Below are 23,598 nucleotides of genomic sequence, written 5' to 3' on the forward strand. Positions count from 1 at the left end.
TTGAGTCATACAATCCTAATCACAAACTGGAAACACCGAATAAATCCTGGATGAGCCCCAATGTTATGGACCAGGCCAGATCCCATCAAAACATTTCAAGAAGTTAGCCCAGACCCGAACTTCTCTCATTGTTTTGAGCAGGTGTAAAATGGATATTCCAGGAATGGTGCAGTTGGTCAGAATCTCTTGGTTTTAAACAAAACAGAATTTATTTATAGAGTACCAAATGAAACAAAGGAGAACAGAATACAGAATAATTTAACTTATCTGAAAACCCAGTCGACTCTATTGCAACTTCATGATGCTGTTCCAAATATTTGCAACATCCCTATATACGCCCCTTTGACAAAAAAAAGGAAAATTCAGACATAGGTTCTTATAGGAGAGATGTCAGTGAGAGAGAGTATCAGAATGGAGCTGTTTCCTTAAGCAGCAGCCTCAAAAACTGACTGTTTGCTAAAACCAAACCAAAGAAAAGCTGAGCTGGGAGAATGAGCCACTCCCCTTTCATTGTACAAGTGTTTCTTTTTAAAATACTTAAAAACTTCTTCATGTTGATAAACCCAGCCATTTCAGAACCTGTGTCTTTACTACCCCTCCCAAGAAAAACCAGGGACAACATAGCCTTGTTAAAGGAGCAACATCATCACACACCTTATAGCCCCGCTGGGTATAAAGCCTCTATGCTGGGGACTGGGGATCTATCGACCTGCAACAAATGGTTTACTGATTGTTTGAAATCCCCACAAAGACGAACCGACCTGTCAGCCTTCACAATTGGTAAAACCGATGCTGCCCATTCTATATACTGGACTGATTTGATGATTCCTTCGATTTCCAACTGCCTGGTTTTTATCTCCATTTTCATCTGCAAGGTAAATGGCACTGGGTGGGCCTTGCAGAATCATGGAATTGCTTCCTGGTCAATATGTTCCTTTGATAGTCCCTAGACCTTTCTGAAAAACTTTCTGGGTATTTATTTGGATTGTAGTCAGGCAGACTTTTTCTAAACAAAAACCGTTGAGCCAACCTGGGCAAATTTTTCTCAACCAATTTTACCCTGTCAACCTTTGGCCTGAGCCTTTTGCTACAATCAGTGGTCACATGAAACAACTGCTTCTCATAAGAGACAGGAACTGAAGTTGTACCCTTAACCTGTAATAGTTCACCGGAATAGATTCTCAGTCGAACTGCAAACTTAATGGTTCGAATCCAGAGTGATCACTGAAGTGGTATCGACCTCCATTAGAACTGGGTGACCATTTAGCCAGATGTTTATTTTGTTTTGTTCTGACTGGAATGTTGTGAAACAATTTAAAAGCAGAAGCAGGTGGACTTCCCTGGGCATGCACTCTCCTGGATACCAGCCTATGAGTTCTCTTATTCAATTTAGATCTCTTGGAACACTTTGCTGTCTCTAGCCCGCACGTCAGCAACAACTACTGTGACTTGCTGGCCCAGATCCTGAAAAGGATTACAGCTATTTGGCCGAGGCTTGGCTTTGCTTTGGGGTTTTGCTGTGGGCTGACCTAAACTCCCTCTGTTCGGGATATGTCCTGAGTGAGGCTGCCTAATTGCTTTCATTCAAGTGATGTTCCCCAAGCTCAGTCAGAGTTGCGAAGCTGTCCACTTCCATCAGAATATTCTGCAACTGATGTGCTCTACTGGCAGCCTTTTCCAGTGATGAAGCCAGTTGGAGTAGCTGGTTGAGGTCCAATAGAGCTGCAGCCAATAGACACTTCTGCATGGTTGCATCATTAATCCCACATACCCCATAGTCTCTGAGCATCTAATTAAATATTAAACCAAAATCACACACCTCTGCCAGTCATCTTAACCTCTCAAAAACCCTGATACAATTCCCCCGATTCTCAAATTGCTTAATAAAACTTATAGCATCACAGAATTAAAGGAGTCTTTGAGTCCTAATATTCCTTAACTAAATCCATCATCTCTTGAAAGGTTTTAGTTTCTGGTGCCTCAGGGAAAGGTAGGCTCCTAATAACCATAAGAGCAGCAGGTCCACAAGCTGGCAGGAGAATTATTCATTGCTTTTCCTCTGCCCCAATGTCCTTTGCCAGAAAAAATAATGCAATCTTTCCACATATCGGGCCCAGTCTTTGATGACAGGATTGAACAAGACAAACTTCCCAAATAATGGTATGATGCCAGAAATGCTTACCCCAACTCAAAGATGACTGTTGCAAGTGAAGTTCTTCAGGGGTGTGCTTTTCTCTCATTGACACTGAAATGACACCACAGATGCCAGTAGTCCATCACAAAATTGCCCTTTACTTATGCATGGAATGCTCTTGACTCTGATCCAGCTTCTTCAGAGCCAACTCTCAGAGTGAACAGCACTTCTGACATCCCTGTTTATATCTGTCAGCCAGGTCTCCCTGTTAGGAGCTGTCCAATCAGGAGAACTCATATTCTATGAGGTCCACCTGGCTGATGTCATTACAATTCCTATAGGAGGCAAAACACAAGAAATTATAGGCCAGTTATTCTGACCTGCTATTGGTAATATTAAGATCTTTTATTAAAATCCATTATTAAAATGAAATTCCAGAGTACTTGGAGGTGCATGGTATAATAGGGCTGAGTCAGCAAGGGGAGGTCATGCCTGACAAATCCGTTAGAATTCTTTGAGGAGGTAATGAGTACATTAGACAAAGGAGAGATAGTGGTCACGACCTATTTGGATTTCCCGAAGACTTTGACAAGGTGCCACATAGGAACCTAAATAAGGTAGGACCACGTTGGATTAGGGACAACTATTGGCCTGGATAGAGGACTGGCTGACTGGCAGAAGGCCGAGAGTGGGATAAGAGGTCTTTTTCAGGATAGCAGCTGGTGACTATTGGAGAATTGCCGGGAGTCAGTATTGGACCATAACTATTCACATTGTTTATTAACAATCTGGACAAAGGAACTGAAGGCATTGTTGCTAAGCTTGCAGGTGACTCAAACCTAGTTGGAGGGACTGGTCATGTTGAGGAAGTGGAAGGCTGCAGAAGGACTTGGGCAGATTGGGAGAGTGGGCAAAGAAGTGGCAAATGGAACGCAATGTGTGAAAGTGTGAGATTATGCAATTTTATTGGAAGCGGAGAAAGGAAAGGCTTCAAAAATCTGAAACACAAAGGAACTTGAGCATTCTAGTTCAGAATTCTCTGAAGGTAAACGTGCAGTTTCAGTTAGCAGTTAGGGAGGAAAATGTTAGGGAGCATTCATTTGGAGAGAGCTACAATACAAGAGCAAGGATGTGCTACTGAGGTTGTATAACGCTATCATTGGACTACATTTGGAATATTGTGAGTAGTTTTAGGCCTTGTATCTAAGGAGGGATATGCCTGTGATAGAGGGGTTCTAAAGAGGTTCACAAGAATGATCCTGGAGATGAAGTGCTTGTCATATGAGGAGAGGTTTAGGATCTTGGGTCTACGCCCGATGGAGTTTAGAAGGATGAAAGGGAATCTGATTGAAACTTACAGAATACTGAGAGGCTGAGATAGAATGGATGTGGAGAAGATATTTTCACAAGTAGGAGATACTCAGACACAAAGACACATGCTCACAGTGATATGATGACTGTTTAAAACTAAGATGAGGTGAAATTTCTTCATTCAGAGGATAATGAACTTGTGGAATTCATTGACCACAGGAGACTGTGAAGGCCAAGGCACTCAGTGTATTAAGACAGACATAGATAAGTTCTTGCTTAGTAAGGGAATCAAAGGCTATAGGGAGAAGGTAGAGAAATGAGGTTGATAAACTTATCAGCCATTGTTGAATAGCAGACAGACTCAATGGACTGAATGACTTAATTTTTCTCCTCTATCGTATAGTCTTAGGGATGAGCTGAAGTTCATGGAGAACGTAAAGGTGGTAGTATTGCAAATGGCCTGTGATGATCTAGACTGTGGGGAGCAGTTAGAAGGAGCAGCAGCAGCTTGGAGTGAGTATAAAACTCACTGAGCTCGGGGAGCGTGATCTAGACCATGGGGAGCGGTTAGAAGGAGCAGCAGCAGCATGGAGTGAGTATAAAACTCACTGAGCTGTAAAAAAAATACTGGAGTGATGTCACAGGGAAGCTGTCACCTGACGGGCTGGTAGCAAATCTGCAGTAAGTTGAAAAAGAGCATAGCAGAGAAGTATTAGAAATTAATTAATTTATAAATTCAAATAAATTAATAAAGTAACTAACTGAGTAGAGATGGCTGGGCAGCTGATGTGCTGTAGCTGTATGATGTGGGAGCTGGCTGATCCCATTGTGAATGGCAGTGACCACATCTGCGGCAAGTGTTGGTTGCTGGAAGAACTCCGGATAAGAGTTGATGATCTGGAATCTGAATTCCAAACACTGCAGCACATCCAGGAGGGGTGAGTTGCCTGGACACTTAGTTCCAGGAGGCAGTCACACCCGGTAGATTAAATAATTCAAATTCAGTTTGTGATCAGGGACAGAGGGTGTGATTGCAAGTGAGGCAGGTAGGGGGATCCTGAGTTCAGGAACAGAGGATCCTCAGCTCTTGACCTTATCCAACAGGTATGAGGTACTTGCTCCCTGTGCAGATGAAGGAAAGGGCTGCAGGGAGGATGTGCTTCACGGCACCATGGAGCAGAAGGCCATTCAAGAGGGGGGAGCAAAAAGACAAGTGGTAGTGACTGGGGAGTCTATAAGTAGGGGGACAGATAGTATCCTTTGCAAGCCAGATTGGGAGCCCCACATGGTGTGTTGCCTGCCCAGTGCCTGGATGCAAGACACCTCTAATTGGCTTCAAAGGATATTGGAGCGGGAGGGGGAGGATCCAGATGGTGTGGTCCAAAATGGGACAAACAGCATAGGCAAGGCGAGGAAGGACGATCTGTTTGGGGATTACCAGGCACTAGGAACGATATTAAGGTATAGGTCTCAAGGATCATAATCTCTGGATTACTGCCTCAGTCATGTGAAAATTGGCTTAGGGATAAGAAAATTAGGGAAGTAACCACATGGCTGAGGGAGTGGTGTGGGAAAGAGGGGTTTCATTTCATGGGGCATTGGCACCAGTTTTGGAACAGGATCTGTACCGATGGGACAGTCTCCATCTCAACTGATCTGGAACCAGTGTTCTCATGAAAAAGATAAATAGGATGGTCATGAGGACTTTAAACTACTGAATTGGGGAAGGGAAGGGGAAATCAATAAGAAGTATGATGGTAAATAAAAAGATAAGCAGCAGGTTAGCGTGTGTGTGGGAGGGTTTAAGTACAAGGGAGACTATGAAAGAAGTTAAAAGGAAGGTTAGCTCAGGAGATATTATTAGAGATGTTGGAAATCATAAGGGCATGAAAACTAGCATAAGGACACTTTACCTGAATGCTCGTAGCATTTGTAACAAGGTTGGTGAGTTAACAGCACAAATCATTGCAAATGAATATGATTTAGTAGCCATTACAGAGACATGATTACAGAATGGTCACGACTCGGAGTTAAATATCCAGGGGTATCACGCTATTTGGAAGGACAGACAGGAAGGTAAGGGAGGTGGTGTAGCTCTGATATTCAAGGACGTCTTCAGGGCGGTGCTGAGAGATGATGAAGGTTCTATGGAGAATGAGGTTGAATCCATTTGGGTGGAAATTAGAAATTCTAAGAAGAAAGAATCACTGATAGGCACGATCTATAGGCCACCAAATAATAACATCACATTGGGGCGGGCAATAAACAAGGAAATAACTGATGCCTGTAAAAATTGCTACAGCTATTTTCATGGGGGATTTTAATCTACATGTAGATTGGTCGAACCAGCTCTGTCAGGGTAGCCTTGAAGAGGAGTTTGTTAAGTGTATCCATGACAACTTTCTTGAACAGTATGTAGTGGAACCAACGAGGGAGCGAGCTGTCATAGATCTGGTCCTGTCCAGGTGTACCATTTTGGATACTGTTGGGGGAGATGGCTCACCAGGGGAGGGCAGCAGTTGCCAAGATCGTGACACCTTGGCGGGCACTGCTGTTCAGAAGGGTGGGAAAAAGCCTCATAGAGCCATAGTCATAGTGAATTCTATTGTAAGAGGAGTAGATAGGCGGTTCTGTGGCCATAAACGGGACTCCTGGATGCTGTTGCCTTCCAGGTGCTCGGGTCAGGGATATCACCAATCGGCTGCAGAGCATTCTAAAAGGGAAGAGTGAACAGCCAGTTGTCTTGGTACATATAGGCACCAACAATATAAGTAAAATACGAGATGAGGTCCTGAAAGCAGAATTCAGGGAGCTCGGAGAGAAGTTAAAAAGGAGGACCTCAAAGGTAGTGATCTCAGGATTACTACCAGCGCCACGTGCTAGCCAACATAGAAATGAAAGAATAGGCAGGGTGAAGACGTAGCTTGAGGGATGGTGTGGGAGGGAGAGGTTCAGATTTGTTGGACATTGGGACCGGTTCTGGGGAAAGTGGGATTATTACAAATTGGATGGTCTTACATCTGAATCAGACTGGAACTAATGTCCTTTGGGGAGGTTTTAAGCTAATGTGGCAAGGGTCTGGGAACCAGAAGAGAAGACAAGTAGACACCGAGGTAGAAACTGGAGACTGTAAGAATCATGAAGTTCGCATTAATAAGGGGAAGAGTAGACAGAGAGCAGATGAACGCAAAAGATCTGGTGGCCTGAAGTGCATATACTTTAATGCAAGGTGTACAGTGGATAAGGCAGATGAACTTAGGGCTTGGATTAGTGTCTGGGAGTATGACATTATTGGAATTACAGAGACTTGGTTGGAGGAAGGGCATGATTGGCAACTAAATGTTCCAGGTTATGGACACTTTGGACAGGACAGGAAGGGAAGTGAAAGGGGGCGGTGGGGTGATGGAGGGGGTGATGTTGCATTGCTGGTCAGGGATGATATCGCGGCTGTGCTAAAGGAGGACATTATGAAGGGCTTGAGCAGTGAGGCATTATGGGTAGAGCTGAGAAATAAGAAAGGTGCAGTTACATTGTTGGGGGTGTATTACAGGCCTCCCAACAGTGAGCATAAGGTAGAAAAACAAATAGGTAAACAGATTATGGAAAGATATAGAGGCAACAGTGTGGTGGTGATAAGAAATTTTAATGTTCCCAAAATTGACTGGGATACACTTAGTGTCAGAGGTCTGGATGGGGCAGAATTTGTAAGAAGCATCCAGGAGAGTTCTCTAGAGCAGTATGTCAATAGTCCGACGAGGGAAGGGGCCATATTGGACCTGGTGTTAGGGACTAAGCCAGGCCAGGTAGTACAAATTGCGGTGGAGGATTTCTTTGGGAACAGTGACCACAATTCTGTAAGTTTTAGAATATTCGTAGACAAAGAGGAGAGTGCTCCTAAAGGGAAGAGTACTAAACTGGGCCAAGGCCAATTATATCAAAATTAGATAGGAGCTGGGAAATGTGAAGTGGACACAGCTATTTGAAGGGAAGTCCACATATGATATTTGGGAGGCTTTCAAAGATAGGTTAAAGATAGTGCAGGACAGGCATGTCCTGTTGAAAGCAAAGGATAGGAAAGACAAGATTTGTGAACCGTGGATGACAGGAGAAATTTTTTGACTTGCCAAGAAGAAAAGGGAAGAGTACATAAGGTCCAGGCAGCTTAAGAACAGAACGGACCCTGGAGAAATATCGGGAGAGTAGGACCAATCTTAAATGAGGAATTAAGCAGGCTAAAAGGAGTCATGAAATAGATTGAGTGAGCAGAATTAAGGAGAATCCCAAAGCTTTTTATTCTTATATAAAAAGCAAGCGGGTAACTAGAGAAATGATTGGTCCACTAAAGGATAAGGAAGGAAGGCTTTATGTCGAAACTGAGAGAATGGGTGAGATTCTGAATGATTACTTTGCATCAGTGTTCACTGAGGAGAGGAACATGATGAATGTTGAGATTAGAGATAGAAGATTGATTACTCTGGATCACGTTGTCATAAGTAGGGAAGATGCGTTGGGTGGGCTAGAGGTTATTAAGGTGGACAAATCCCCAGGACCAGATAGGATCTATCCCAGGTTGCTAAGGGAGGCAAGAGAGGAAATAGCTGGGGCCCTGACAGATATCTTTGTGGCATCCTTAAACACAGGTGGGGTGTTGGCAGACTGGAGGGTTGCCCATGTTGTCCCCCTGTATAAGAAGGGCAGCATGGATATTCCAGGTAACTACAGACCAGCGAGCCTGACGTCAGTGGTGGGAAAGTTGCTAGAAAAGGTACTGAGGGATAAAATCTATTCATATTTGGAAAAGAATGGGCTTATCAGTTATAGGCAACATGGTTTTGCGCGGGGAAGATTGTGCCTTACCCACTTAATAGAGTTTTTTGAGGAAGTGAGCAAGTTGATTGAAGGGCTGTAGATGTCATATGCATGGATTTTAATAAGGCGTTTGATAAGGTTCCCCAAGGTAAACTAATGGAGAAACATGGTGTGCAGGGTGTTCTAGGTAAGTGGATAAAGAACTGGCTGAGCAACAGGAAGCAGAGAGTAGTAATTGAAGGGAGTTTCTCAAAATGGAGAAAGGTGACCAATGGTGTTCCACGGGGATCAGTGTTGCTTGTGATATACATAAATGATCTGGAAGAGGGCACTGTTGGTATGATCAGCAAGTTTGCAGATGACACGAAAAATTGGTGGAGTAGCAGAAGCATAGGGCACTGTCAAATAATACAGGAGAATATAAATAGACTGGAGAGTTGGGTGGAGACGTGGCAGATGAAGTTCAGTCCAGGCAAATGTGAGGTAATGCATTTTGGGAAGTCTAATTCTTGAGCGAATTATACATGAAGGCGGCTGCACAGGTGGATAGGGTGGTCAAGAAGGCATATGGTATGCTTGCCTTCATCCGACGGGGTATTGAGTATAAGAGCTGGCAGGTCATGTTAAAATTGTACAAGACATTGGTTCGGCCACATTTAGAATACTCTGTACAGTTCTGGTCGCCACATTACCAAAAGGATATTGACACTTTGGAGAGGGTGCAGAGAAGGTTTACGAGGATGTTGCCTGGTACGGAAGATGCCAGCTATGAAGAGAGGTTAAGTAGGTTAGGATTGTTTTCATTAGAGAAAAGGAGATTGAGGGGGGACCTGATTGAGGTCTACGAAATCATGAAGGATATAGACTTGGTAGATAGCGATAAGCTTTTTCCCAACGTGAAAGATTAGATAACGAGAGGTCATACTTTCAAGGTGAGAGGTGAAATGTTTAAGGGGGATACATGCGGCAAGTACTTTACACAGAAGGTGGTAGGTGCCTGGAACGTGTTGCCAGCAGACGTAGTAGAGGCAGGCATGGTAGATTCATTTAAGATGCATCTGGACAGATGCATGAGTAGGTGGGGAGCAGAGGGATACAGATGCTTAGGAATTGAGTGACAGGTTTAGACAGTAGATTTGGATTGGCTCAGGCTTGGAGGGCCGAAGAGCCTGTTCCTGCGCTGTAAATTTTCTTTTTTCTTTGTTCTGGTCCTGTGTAATGAGAAAGGAATAATTAATGATCTCATAGTTAGGAATCCTCTTGGAAGTAGCGATCACAGTATGGTTGAATTTAGCATACAAGTTGAGAGTGTGAAGATAAAATCCGATACCAGGTCCCTGTGCTTAAACAAGGGAGAATACAATAGGATGAGGGAGGACTTGGCTAAAGTAAGTTGGAAACAAAGATTTTATCATGGAACAGATGAAGAGCAGTGAGAGGACTTTCAAAGCAATTTTTCAAAGTGCTCAGCAAAAGTATATTCCAGTGAAAAGGAAGGACTGTAAGAAAAGGGGTCATCTGCTATGGATGTCTAAGGAAATAATGGAGGCTATCAAAGTGAAAGAGAAGGCATACAAAGTGGCCAAGATCAACATGAAACTAGAAAATTGGGAAAAGTTTAAAAGTCAATGGGAAGCCATAAAAAGGGCTATAAAGAAAAGTAAGATAGAACAAGGGAAAAAAAAACTAGCACAGAATATATAGACAGATAGCAAAGGTTCCTATAAATATATAAAAAGAAAAAGAGTGGCTAAACTAAATGCTGCTCGTTTAGAGGATGAGAAGGGACATTTAGTAACGGGATATGATGAAATGGCCAAGGCATTGAACAGGTATTTTGTGTCAGTCTTCACAGTGAAGGACATTAATAACATGCCAATAATTGACAAAAAGATGAAGGTAGGTGAAGGCCTGAAAACAATCATTATTACGGAAGCGATAGTACTGGGAAACCTAATGGAGCAAAGGATTGATAAGTCTCCTGGCCCTGATGGAATACATCCCAGGGCACCAAAAGAGATAGTAGGAGAAATAGCAAGTGCACTTGTGGTAATTTTCCAAAATTCGCTGGACTCTGGGGCAAGTTCAGCTGATTGGAAAGCAGCAAATGTGATTTCACTGTTTAAAAAGGGAGGTAGACAAAAGATGGGGAATTATAGACTGGTTAGCTTAACCTCTGTAGTGGGGAAGATTCTTAAGTCAATTATCAAGGGAGAAATATCAAGGCATCTAGATAGAAATTGTCCCGTTGGGCAGACACATAATAGGTTCATGAAGGGCAAGTCAAGTTTAACTAATCTTTTGGAATTCTATGAAGACATTATGAGCAAGGTAGACATCAGGGACCCAGTAGATGTGGTGTATCTAGATTTCCAAAAGGCAATTGACATGGTGCCACACAAGAGGCTCCTGCATAAGATAAAGATTGATGGTGTTACGTGTAAAGTATTAGTCTGGGCAGAGGATTTGTTGACTAACACGAAGCAAAGAGTGGGATAAATGGGTGCTATTCTGGTTGGCAATCAGTAACTAGTGGTGTGTCTCAGGGATTACTGTTGGGACCGCAATTATTTACAATTTACAGAGAAACCTCAATTATCCGGCATTCGATTATTCGAATTTTGGATTATCTGAATAAAACCGCAAGGTCCCAATGCTTGGTTAAACTGTGTTATTTGGCATTTGATTATCAGGCACTTGATTACCCGCACACAATACTCCCAGCCTGTGTCATTCAGATAATTGAGGTTCCTCTGTACATAGATGACTTGGAGTTGGGGACCAAGTGTAGTGTGTCAAAGTTTACAGGTGACATTAACATGAGTGGCAGAGCAAAGTGTGCAAGTGACTGTGAAACTTTGCAGAGGAACACAGATACATTAAATGAGTGGGCAAAGGTCTGGCAGATGCAATGCAATGTTAATAAATGTGAAGCCATCCATTTCGGTAGGCGTAACAGTCCAAAGGATTATTAATTGAATGGTAAAAAGTTGTAGCATGCTGCTGTGCAGAGGATTGGTCTGTAAATGCAACAGGTAACTAAGAAGGCAAATGGAATTCTGTCCTTCATTGCTAAAGGGATTGAGTTGAAAAACAAGAGGCAGCTGTATAGGGTGCTGGTGAGGCCGCACTTGGAGTGCTGCATGCAGTTTTGCTCTCCTTACTTGAGAAAGGATGTACTCTCACTAGAGGGGTTGCAGAGGAGATTCACTAGGTTGATTCTGGAGTTGAGGGGGTTGGTTTATGAGGAGAGACTGAGTAGACTGTGATTATATTCATTGGAATTTTCAAGAATGAAGGGGCATCTTATGGAAACATATAAAATTATGAAGGAAATAGATAAGATAGAAGTAGAGAGGATGTTTCCACTGGTGGGTGAAACTAGGACAAAAGGGCACACCCTCAAAATTAGGGGAAGCAAATTTAGGAATGAATTGAGAAGGAACTTCTTCACCCAGAGGGTTGTAAATCTATGGAATTCTCTGTCCAGTGAAGTAGTTGATGCTACTTCAGTAAATGCTTTTAAAGCTAAATAGTGGGCGGCACAGTGGCACAGTGGTTAGCACTGCTGCCTCACAGCACCTGAGACCCGGGTTCAATTCCCGACTCAGGCGACTGACTGTGTGGAGTTTGCACGTTCTCCCCGTGTCTGCGTGGGTTTCCTCCGGGTGCTCCGGTTTCCTCCCACAGTCCAAAGATGTGCGGGTCAGGTGAATTGGCCATGCTAAATTGCCCGTAGTGTTAGGTAAGGGGTAAATGTAGGGGTATGGGTGGGTTGCGCTTCGGCGGCTCAGTGTGGACTTGTTTGGCCGAAGGGCTTGTTTCCACACTGTAAGTAATCTAATCTAAAGATAAACAATGAAGGAATTAAGGGATGCGGTGCGAGGGCAGGTAAGTGGAGCTGAGGCCACAAAAAGATCAGCCAGGATCTTATTGAATAGCGAAGTGGGCTCGAAGGGCCAGATGGCCTACTTCTCCTCCTAACTCTTATGTTCTTAATCTCCACTTTTAACATGAAGAATGGTTTTAGCAGCTGAGCAATGGCTGGCATATAGACGAGCAATAATACATAAATGGAAATATGCAGTTTGAAGGTGGAAAGAACATGAAATTGGAAATTTTGCTCATTTTAATCAATTTGATGCCTGAGTAGAATTGTTACATGGGTAAGAGATGAAAGTCAATAACTCAGTCAATCTGGGCAGTTTCTTAGAGCCTGTTACTTGTATAAGAATTCATTGAAAATTGACTCAAGGGCAAATAAATGTCTTGACATGAAATGTGGACTGTGGAATTCTCTGCAGAGTAACTTTTTCAATGAAATCTAGATACAGATAGAACTACATTAAAGGGCAAAACTCAAAAAATGGAGAATCAGACTCGATGGATTCTGGAGATAAAAATACAGATACAAACCTGAGTACAAATAGCCTATTCCTGTATTTATGCTGTAACATTGGGAGTGGTTTACTTATCTTTACTAAGTATTGTACTTGATTACTGATAATTGTTCCAATGTTATGAGGTATTGTGTATGTTCCATTGTCGGGTCAACTTATGAATAACAATATATACAGGCGATAAATAGAGATGAGCATTTAACCACAATTGCACTGCATCCTTCTCTCTTTAGCTTTTTGAGGATTGGTTTTGTACAATGCACAACAGTGAGACAAAAGTGAGGACTGCAGACGCTGGAAATCAGAGGCTAGATTAGAGTAGTGTTGGAAAAGCACAGCCAGTCAGGCAGCATCCGAGGAGCAGGAAAATCGATGTTTCGGGCGAAAGCCCATCATCAGGACTGAAGGCAGGGAGCCTCCAGGGTGGAGAGATAAATGGGAGGAGCACCCTGGAGGCTCCGTGCCTTCAGTCCTGATGAAGGGCTCTTGCCCAAAACGTCGATTTTCCTGCTCTGTGCAACAGTGAGTCTGACCTTTGGTTTGCTGCAGTTAACAACAGTGTAAGGCTGTTTGTAAGCATCGTCACAAACCCAGCTTCCCAGTCAACAAATCTAATCCAAGAACATCTAACGTCCTCATCATAATTCCAAGAACTCTGCAGTTAAGAAGGTGCCAACGGTTCTTAAAATGAGTTTTACTGTGGAACATGTAGTGCTGAAAGCTTCATGTCATTAAGACTGCATCCATAGAATTAGGTAAGCTATAGTATAGATATAGGTTTTGCAAACTTAACCATCAATGCTCCATTTCAGCCTCCATCTACCTTACCTCAGCCCAATCTAGACACATATTCTCTTTTCCCTCATGAACTTATTCAGTTTTCCCTTGAATGCTTCCACTTATTTTTCTTAGGGCCATTGGGATAAAAGGGTACAGGGAGAAAGCAGGAACATGGTACTGGGTTGGATGATCAGCCATTATCATATTGAAGGGCAGAGCAGACTCAGAGAGCTGAATAGCTTACTCCTGCTCATACTTTCTATGTTTATATGTTTCTACTATTTGTTGTACTGAATTTCACATTCTCAATAGACTTTGAATAAGACCTATTAGGCCTGTTTCTATTGTACCTGTAGGAATATGTTTAAATAACATAGAATGCTTTTAAAAGTTGTAAATCATGGCAGGAATAGGTTGTGTGTAGATTGCATTGGCTGCTGTGCAGGCTGCAAGGAGGGGAATATGTAATCTGTCGCAGTGGGGTGTGATCTGACTCCTTTTAGGTGCCATGTGTCTGAATCAGTGTTACCATGGAACCGTGCCTCGCAGTGATTTTGCTTTTCACTTTCACTGGTTTAGCACCTTCTGTTGTAGGTTATATTGTGTAATGAAGGTTATATTGTGGCCAGTTTTGGAACCAAACTGATCTAACTCAGGGAAGGTGCAGCAATAAGTAAGATACGGACTGAAGCAGAGAGAAGTCATTATCTCAGAAGTTGTCTTCCACAAAGAGCTTGTTAATTTTGAGATCCAGGGGACATCACTACTGCAATAATCGGTCAAGCAAACAGCATAAAAATGAATGCGTACAAAACAGAATAAAGCTCAGCAGATGGTGTGCTGATGAACTTACAAGAATAAAGATGATGAAAGACTCACATTGTTCTCAACATTTCATTCCTTACTTTCTTAGTATTGCTGTTTTCAAAGACAAAAAATAGATGAGCTGACCTGTCCAATTAACCATTATGCCTAATGGGTAGCATTCCCTGAATCACATTCATTCCAGATGATGCCATCTCTTCAATACAACGCTATATGTGGATATTTTCCCAAATGGTACTCGAGTATTTAATTGATCTCAATAGATTACAGGTCTAAAATCATTGTTAAGAGAGTTCAGCTATGAAAAACATTGTGGGTGGATCAAGTGGCCACTGTGCTCATAGTGCTGTTTTTCACAATGCTAATGAGTGGTCTGCAACTTATTCTGACATTGTTATCATTCAAGGACATGGCATGTACCAGCAGGGAGAGTATTGGAGGTAAATACAATGCAATTTGTTGGTGCCAAATGGACACCCAGCCCCTCTTTGTAGGAAGGCAGGAAAGAACCCAGCTCCTGTTAGAGTTAAGAGGCAAGATTGGTCTATTGGGCAGGATGAACTTGGGCTGGAGGAGGAAGTGATTCGTATTGTGAGGAGGGGAAGCTGTGGGGTAAACCTGATGGGAATGGAACAATAGTTCTCAAAACTGCACTGAAATGTCAGCCAATCACTGCCACTTACCGACATATAGAGAAACTTATACTGACTGTTGTTCATTAGCTTGTTTGATAAGCCAGAAATCAACTCTTAAACTACATACAGAATTGCATTGAATTTCAGAATAGAAATAGGTTATTTGACCCAAAAATTCTATACCTTATGTTTCAATCTTAATTTATCTCTCACTATCGGCATTATCACTGTCTTCTTTCTCCGTGATGTACCTGCCTAGTTTCTGCTTAAATGCATTTAAAATTGAGGCACATAATAAAGAGAAATAAAAGCAACGACCCAATTATGCTGGTCGCATACATCTCTTCCAGAGTGTAATCTGTCTGACTTCTGCTGTCTTCTGTTTGAAAGCACAAGCTGGCAAACTGAACAATCTACTGATAAGGGACCCAGAAAAATAATCTGCGGTGTCACAAAGCGTTTGGGAAGGGAGTCTAGCCTCACATTCTGACCCTTACCATTTCCAGCATCTTTCACTAACAAAAGTATGGTTCAGGTATTGCCTCAAAACCAAGGTCATGCTGGATGGATCTTCGACTGGTTTTCCGGTTTGGGTTTGGTGATTCATGCCAGATCGGGTCAAAGGTTGCTTGGACCATGGGAAAAGACAGGCCTGTGAAGCTGATAGTTAGTACACTGCTGGATGCACTAATGCAACCTTGTGTTAAACAGGTCACAAAGCTACTTCACTCATCTAATAAAACTAAAATTCTTGCCTGCTAACTTATAGTTCAATATTCAGCCATCACTGACTTTGTACAGCCAGATTTGAGGTACTGTACCTGTGAAAGAATTCATGCTTATCAAGGTATTTAGGTGGAGATAGCTTATCTCATCCTAGAATCTAATTAGACTAAGTAATATTTTGACCACCCTGTGGTACTGAATTAGAGCTGTGATTAATTCAGTACATACTTGTAATAATGACAATAGAACTATGACATACCGCTAAAAACCCTTTTACAGCTATGATAAATAGACATCAACACCATGGCAGACAAGTTATTTTTCTTGTCGACAATTCATCAGCATAATTTAGGAGAATGAGCTGCATTCATATAACATTAGACATCAGAAGCGTGGAATCTTACAGTACTAAAGGAGGTTATTTGGTCTATTGTGCCTGCATCAATTGGGGCCACTCTTTTCCCATAGTCTGACAAATTTTTCTATTCAAGTGCTTGTCTAGTTTGCTTTTAGAGGTTATAAAGGATTGGACCGGCCTCTATCACCCTTTCAGGAATTCGCTACACATCATAGCAGCTAGATTCAGAAAAACAAATAGCCCTCATCTCTTGCCAGTTATCTGAAATCTGCATGTGTCAGTGGAAAGAGTTTATTTCATCAAAACACTTCAAGTTTTGAACATCCATATTAACTCTTCCTTTAGTCTTTTCTGCTCCAAAGAATTCAGTCCCACTTTCACTAGTTTCTCCAAATGGAATTACAGAATGACAAGAGTGCAGAAGAAGACATCAGCCTGTCAAGTTTGCACTTTCAAAAGCAACTTAGTAAGTTTCATTCTCCTGCCCTTGCCCCATAGCCATGCAATGGTTTCCCATTAGATATTTACCCAATTTTCACTTCATCACCACAATACAATTGGACTTGATCAACATTTTCAGGCAATGTGTTCCAGATTATAACACTAACGGAGTAAATGCATTTCCCTCATGATGTTGATGCCTCTTTGGCCAATCACCTTTTCTAGGTGTCCTCTGGTTCTCACTCCTTCTGTCAATGGGAACAGTTTCTCACAATTGAATCAGTCTAAACCCCTCTTAATTGTGAATATCTCAATTAAATCTTCTCTTGATTTTCTCTTCTCTATGAAGAACGATTCTAGCTGCTCCAATCCATTGACATAACTGAAGATGCTAAATCCTGTGAACTATTCTTATAAACTTATTCTACATCCTTTCTAAGTTGTGGCATCCAAATTGGACACAATAATAGTTGAGGACAATAGTGTTTCACATATGTTCATCTTATTTCCTAGCTTTATTCAATGCCACTACTATTAAATATGCAGCATTCGATATACCTTTTTAACTATTTTCACTATCTGCATGCAATCTTTAATGATTTGTGCATATCTACTCCCGGATCTCTTTCTTCCTCAGCATTCTTCCCTTTATTTTATTTGCCTTTCCTGACTTTTCCTATTTAAGATTTATTAGCTCACACTTTTCTACATTAAATGTCATCTGCTGAGTTCATCAGCTTGTCTACATTCTCGTCGAGTCTTGTGCTGTCCTCTTCACAGTTGACTATATTTTCAAGTTTTGCGTCATCTGCAAATTTTGAAATTGTTCCCCAGACATCTAAGCTCACTTAATTAACAAATATCAAGAAAAACAGTGACCCTAGTATTGTTACCTGGAGGATCCTACCAATGTTCCCTGTAAGCTACTTGGCCACGTATAGCGATTGGCATTGGCATGTTGATCGCAGAATTAACTTCTGATTTCGGAATTGCACTGTCACACATGGGCCTCAGGGGCCCTTTCAGAGGGCAAGAAGTTTAGAGGGAAAGCTGCATCCTACCGAAAAACAACTATTTTGTTTCATGTCAGTCACTGTACACAAGTTCTGGAGTTCTGAGGAAGCATCACTCAACCCGAAACGGTAACTCTGATTTCTGTCCACAGATGCTATCAGACCTGCTGAGCTTTTACAGCAATTTCTGCTTTTGTTTCTCAAATCTCTCTGTCTAACTGTCTGTCTGTCTATCTGTCTGTCTGTCTGTCTACCTATCTCTCTAGCTTTCTAGATTCTGACCCCGAATCATAAGGACATCCTCTCTCTCCAATTTTATAATATTCCTCTTTATCAATAAGGCCCCTCCTTCCCCTTTCCTTCCTGTATATCCATTTGAACATCTATTAGCCTGTAGCATTAATTATTCAATCTTGCCTTTTTTTGAGCCAGAGACATACCACTGAAGTGCGTAAGAAAGTTTTCGAAGTTCGATTAGCATTTTTACAAGCACCTGAGAGAGCAAATGGTGCTTCAGTTTAATGTCTCATCCAGCTGTGCAGGACTTCCTCAGAATTGTCATTGTCATCGTAAATCTTCTGCTGAAATCCTTGGAATGTGACTCAAACTCACAGCCCTTTCACAAAGATGCCTGAATTCAAAAACCGAGCTGCAGCTGATTGTTCAAAGTCTAATGCTGTCAGCGGAACCACAGTGGAATAAAATGTCACTTTTGAGTTGTATACTTGCTCACCTCAGAGTGCACATGCAAACAAACCCTCCAGGCATCTTCAGGAAATGTCTGGAAACAGAACTACTCACTTCGAGAGGACTTGCCACTTGCAACAGTACCATCAGTAACGGTATCATCTTTTTGCTTTAGACTGTGTACAAATCAGAGGTTTGCATCAGACCATATTTTGAGCTGTCAACTATTTTTGGAAACTGTTTAAAAATTAAATAAATGTGGTTGAAAGTTGGATAGAATGTGCTTTTAAAACAAATGAAATATTTATCACAGTCAAAGCAATGTTGTATTTTCTAATATTGTTACCACAGCTTGCTGTCAAGCCAAAGTGTTATTCATTATTAATTACTTGACTAATGTATCTATACAATAATGTTCCTTCCTTTCTTAAATCTTGCAGAACTTCTGTTCCTCGAGCTTTTCTCTTAATAATTTCCAACCACTCTTGACTGCTTTTCTCCTGCCCAGAATGTTTTGGAGGCTTCTAAACTGCACCATCGCTTTTAAAAGCAGTTTCTCTCTGAAAGAAGGCCGCACACGCTCAGATTTTTGGATGGTTCTGTCTTCTTTTCTGTAGGGAAACTGACTTCTTTCTCAGTGTCTCTCTGCATCATAGGAAACTTTGCTGCAAGGTACCAGCTGAATTATTTTATTGTCTTCTCTCTAGAATAAACAGTGAATTGCCATGTGATAATACAGTGGAAGTGAGTGGTTGAGTGCTACTTGAGTAACTTGTGAATGCTTATTTGCTATTAGAGTAAGGAATGAATGACGATATGATAATAGAATGACCAGTGAATGGCTGCATGACATTACAGTAACTAATAAATGGCCGTGTGAAATTGGAGCAACCAGAGAATGACAATATATTGATTGAGTATCCAATGAATAGCTACGTGTTTTTAGAGTAACTTGTGAATGATCATATGATCTTAGAAAAACTTGTGAATGGCCCCATGCTATTACATTAACTTATGAATGGTTATGTGATCATAGAGTAAATGTGAATGGATGTATTATTCTAGAGTTACTAGTGAATTCCCATGTGACTGTAATGTAACAAGTACAAATTGTACTGTAGTTAATCTCTTGATGTTGGCTAATTTCTGTTCTTTCTGACAAGTGTTTTCTTTAATTTGTAGAGCTCATTTCTGCAGTAAACTACTATAAAAAGGTGAATGTTTAGTCTTTTGCTTTCCCCCATGAATAGTTCTGATGGTGAGAAGGAACAGTGGAGGGCAGTGAGCAGTAGTTTAGTGGAACTGTGAGATGCCTGTATTCCTCTATAAGAGATGATTGACCATTTAGATTCCATACTCAGCTCTTCTATCTGACTGAGCATATCAAGTTAATTCAATTCAACCACCATTGTGTACACCATCTCCCTGGCCCTACACTCATCTCCTGAACATCTAGATAACAAGGCCATCTATGTCAGACTCCTACTTATTGACTTTAGCTTCACCTTCAACATTGTAATTCCAATCAACTCATTTCCAAACTGAGACCTAGGATTCTGCTCCCCTCTCTGCAACTGAACCTGCGACTTCCTGACCCACAGACTGCAGTCAGTAAGGATAAGTGACAACACCTCCTCCACAATAATCCTTACATTGGTACTCCGCAATGCTGCATTCTCAATCCCTTACTATATTCCTTATACAGTCACAACTGTGTGGCCAAATTCAGCTCCTACTCCATGTACAAATTTGCAGATGACACCACTGAAGTGGATTGGATCTCAAACAATAATGAGACAGAGTATAGGAAAGAGACAGCTTAGTATTATGGTATAAAAACTCCATAATACTCCCTCACTGTCAGCAAAATGAAGAAGCTGGTCATCGATTTCAGGAAGCAGAGTGGAGGACACGCTCCTGTCTGTATCAATGGTGCTGAGCTTCAGGTTCATAGGAGCAAATATTACCAACGATCTATCCTGGTCCATCCAAGAAAGACAACAACTACTTCCTCAGAAGGCTAAGGAAATTGTTATCAATTTTTATAGATACACCATAGAAAGGATCCTTTCCAGATGCATCAAAGATTGGTATGCCCAGGACTGCAAGAAATTATAGCGAGCCCAGTCCATCACAAAAACCAGCCTTCCTTCCGTTGGCTTCATCTACATTTGGGTAAAAACAATGAATGCAGATGCTGGAAATCAGATTCTGGATTCAAGGTGCTGGAAAAGCACAGCAGTTCAGGCAGCATTCAAACAGCAGTAGTAATTGCTTCAGGAAAGCATCCATCATAATCAAAAACCCCTCCCACCCCCAATTATCCTCGCTTCCACCGTTTTTGATTGGGCAAAGATACATAAGTTTGAAAACATGCACCAATAGATTTAAGAAAAACTTCTTCTCCGCTGTTGTCAGACTTATAATGGGCCTCTCATATTAGAATTGATCTTTCTCTACACCTTCTCTGTAACACTATATTCAGCATTCTGTTCTATTACCTTGATGTACTTATGTAAGGTCTGATTTATCTGAATAGCCGCAGTATAATACTTTTCACTGTATCTCGGTACATTTGACGATAATAAATCAAATCACATGAAATCAAAAATGAGTGGTGTATTGAAATCCTGAACTGGTCATAGATTACTCAAACATCACTGTCATCAGAAATAATCGCATTAGGGATTCCATAGTGATTTAATGTAGGACCTTGTTAATTGAACCCACAGTGGTGGAGGATAACCTATTTCATTCAATCCAATGATGGAAATAGTTGACCACTTCTGGGTACAAGCACCCCACAAGCACAAACAGGTCGGTCAATTGACATACCCATGGTTTGGAGGGAAAGTTTCTAAGGAATCAGAATGAGATCTCCTAATAGGGATCCCTCATAATTCCTGGACACCATACTGATGCTCAAGCTTTAACTGTACATTCGGTGATATCTGGGTCTCTTGATATATCCTATTCTTAGTGAAGGAGGAATAACAAGTCTGTCATTGAAAATCAATAAGTCATCACCAATAGTGAAATGACTGTGTGAAATAGGTTCTCACTCTTAAGTCATTGAGTATCTTATATCGGCCAACCTTCTTTACAATATCGACACATAACAACATATTTGGGATCATTTTCCCCTTCCATTTTGTTGAGATTAAGTTTGATTAGATTAGATTAGATTAGATTACCTGCAGTGTGCAAACAGGCCCTTCGGCCCAACAAGTCCACACCGACCCACCAAAGCGCAACCCACCCATACCCCTACATTTACCCCTTACCTAACAGTACGGGCAATTTAGCATGGCCAATTCACCTAACCCGCACATCTTTGGACTGTGGGAGGAAACCGGAGCACCCGGAGGAAACCCACACAGACACGGGGAGAATGTGCAAACTCCACACAGTTTGTGTTTCTAGACCCAACATTTTTGTTGTTTGTGTGTATGAAATGAATTTGCCCGGAAATTCTTTTCCATCACATGTAATATTGTTGAGAGATGTACTGGAGAGGATATTTGCTGCTATCTGTGCTTTCCTTTTCAGGTATTGTATGTAAAAACCATGAAACATGGGTCAAGTTGTTTGTGTCTGTGGAGTAGATTTTGCCAATTCTTTTGCATCTAATGCTCATGATCAAACACTATAAGAGCCATGACCAGGATCTATTGGGATCTGGGTGCTGATGACCCTGGTGAGATTTATGGAAGAATCAGTTGAGAAATCCAGTGAGGCCTATCTCCATGTAGGGAGTATCTCACTGTACCTTGTGTGCTTTGGCCAAGCTTCTCGCTAAGCCATGGTGAGCTGCCAATTAGGGAGGATTGTAGCTTGTTAAATATCTTATTAATTCTGATTTTGCCTCATTAATATTCAGGTTCCTACTTTGCCAACAAATTAGATGTCAAGAGCAAGTTTTTGGCAACTTCAGCTCACCGCTTGGACTGGAGAACTTCCATGTCGCACAACGAGCGCCAAAAATCACCAGGCACACTCCATTGGCACTGGCTGTGCACACTCCATGTGCACAGGCATTGGCATCCAACATGTGCCAACCTCTAAGAATCCTCATGTCACATCTCCAATCCACTAACAGGATGCTTCTGCACCAATACCCAGCATCTAACAGCTGCTCTGATGACACTGTGTACTCAGCTGCTGGGCTGGACCAGGCTGTAGTGCCACCCTGTTTACTTGCTCCCATAGTGTTAACTCCCTCCAAGCCCATCTGCATGCTCACAGCATTGCTGCCATACAGTACCTTGCCTTAACGTTTTGCGTTTTGTCCCATGAACAAGAAATACCAGGCTCATTGTACTCCTGTATTGTTGTCCCATTTGCCATGGTCGCAAAGCCTCGGAAGCTTGTCATGGTAGTCAGCAATTCTTCATCAAGTGAAGGGAAATGGGGAGTCCCATACCAGTCTTGGACATGGTCAGTCAGTCACTTGGGATTGTCAGAGTCATGACTTTCTCCACATTTGCAGGAGAAATCTGAAGCCACTCAGATTTCTCGGCACTCCTATTGCCGACCTATCAGTACCTTACCAACTGCATCAATATCACTCTTTCTTCCTGTGCAACTCTCACATTAACCATGCTGTCGGTGTCATTCATTGCACATTGCTCCTAACCACTGGCTGCTACTCTTTCTTTCCCTTCTGTCTTGCAGGTACCAATGGGATGCCCATGATTCTTCCAGCAACATCTGTCGGAAGCTACTTTCAGCCTTAGATATAGTGGATGATGGATCAGGCTTAAAGGACTGAATGGCGTATTCTTGTTCCTATTTTCTATGTTTCTATAGATTTCTATGTTTATAACCCTCTGAAGAAGAGACTACTAATGCCTCAGAGGAAACATCCATAAGGCTGCCTCCTGTACCCCCACCAGCTCAGATACAAATACCTTGGTGGAAACATCACGCCTTGGGAAATTCAGAATAACCATCTGGTGAGCACCTCACTGGGACAGCGCCACAGATGTTAGAGGAAGGAATGTCCCAAGCCAGTGGCATTTGGATGACTGCCAGGGATCAAGCTCCTGCTCAGCCCCAAGCAGGAAAGGACCCTGTGGTGTCAGTAATCATGGATTTCATCCATAGGCACAGAAGGGGTGCAGGAGCAGCAGACAGTTTGTGGGAGGCAATGACCTTCATAGCCCAGAGACTGCAAGGATGCAGCTATGCAATGGGGATCCAATTGTCTCAGTCATGTGATTCCCTGGCTGCTGTCATGGACAGCTTGCCTGCCTGTTGGAGAGGTGCACAAACCAGCATTCCATTGGCAGTCCTCAAGACTGAAGGTATGGCAACAGGGAACAGAGAACCTGGGACACACTCTCTTCACAAAGGCATTCAGCTGGAGGAGGGAGCACAGACACAGGCTCCTCAAGCATTTCCACTCAGGACCCTGACAAGGTGGCTGGGCCCTTCACCCTCTCCCTGCCAACCCTCATCCAGGCCTTGGAAGATTAAG

Source organism: Hemiscyllium ocellatum, chromosome 34, assembly GCF_020745735.1.
Source record: "Hemiscyllium ocellatum isolate sHemOce1 chromosome 34, sHemOce1.pat.X.cur, whole genome shotgun sequence".
Taxonomy (NCBI): domain Eukaryota; kingdom Metazoa; phylum Chordata; class Chondrichthyes; order Orectolobiformes; family Hemiscylliidae; genus Hemiscyllium; species Hemiscyllium ocellatum.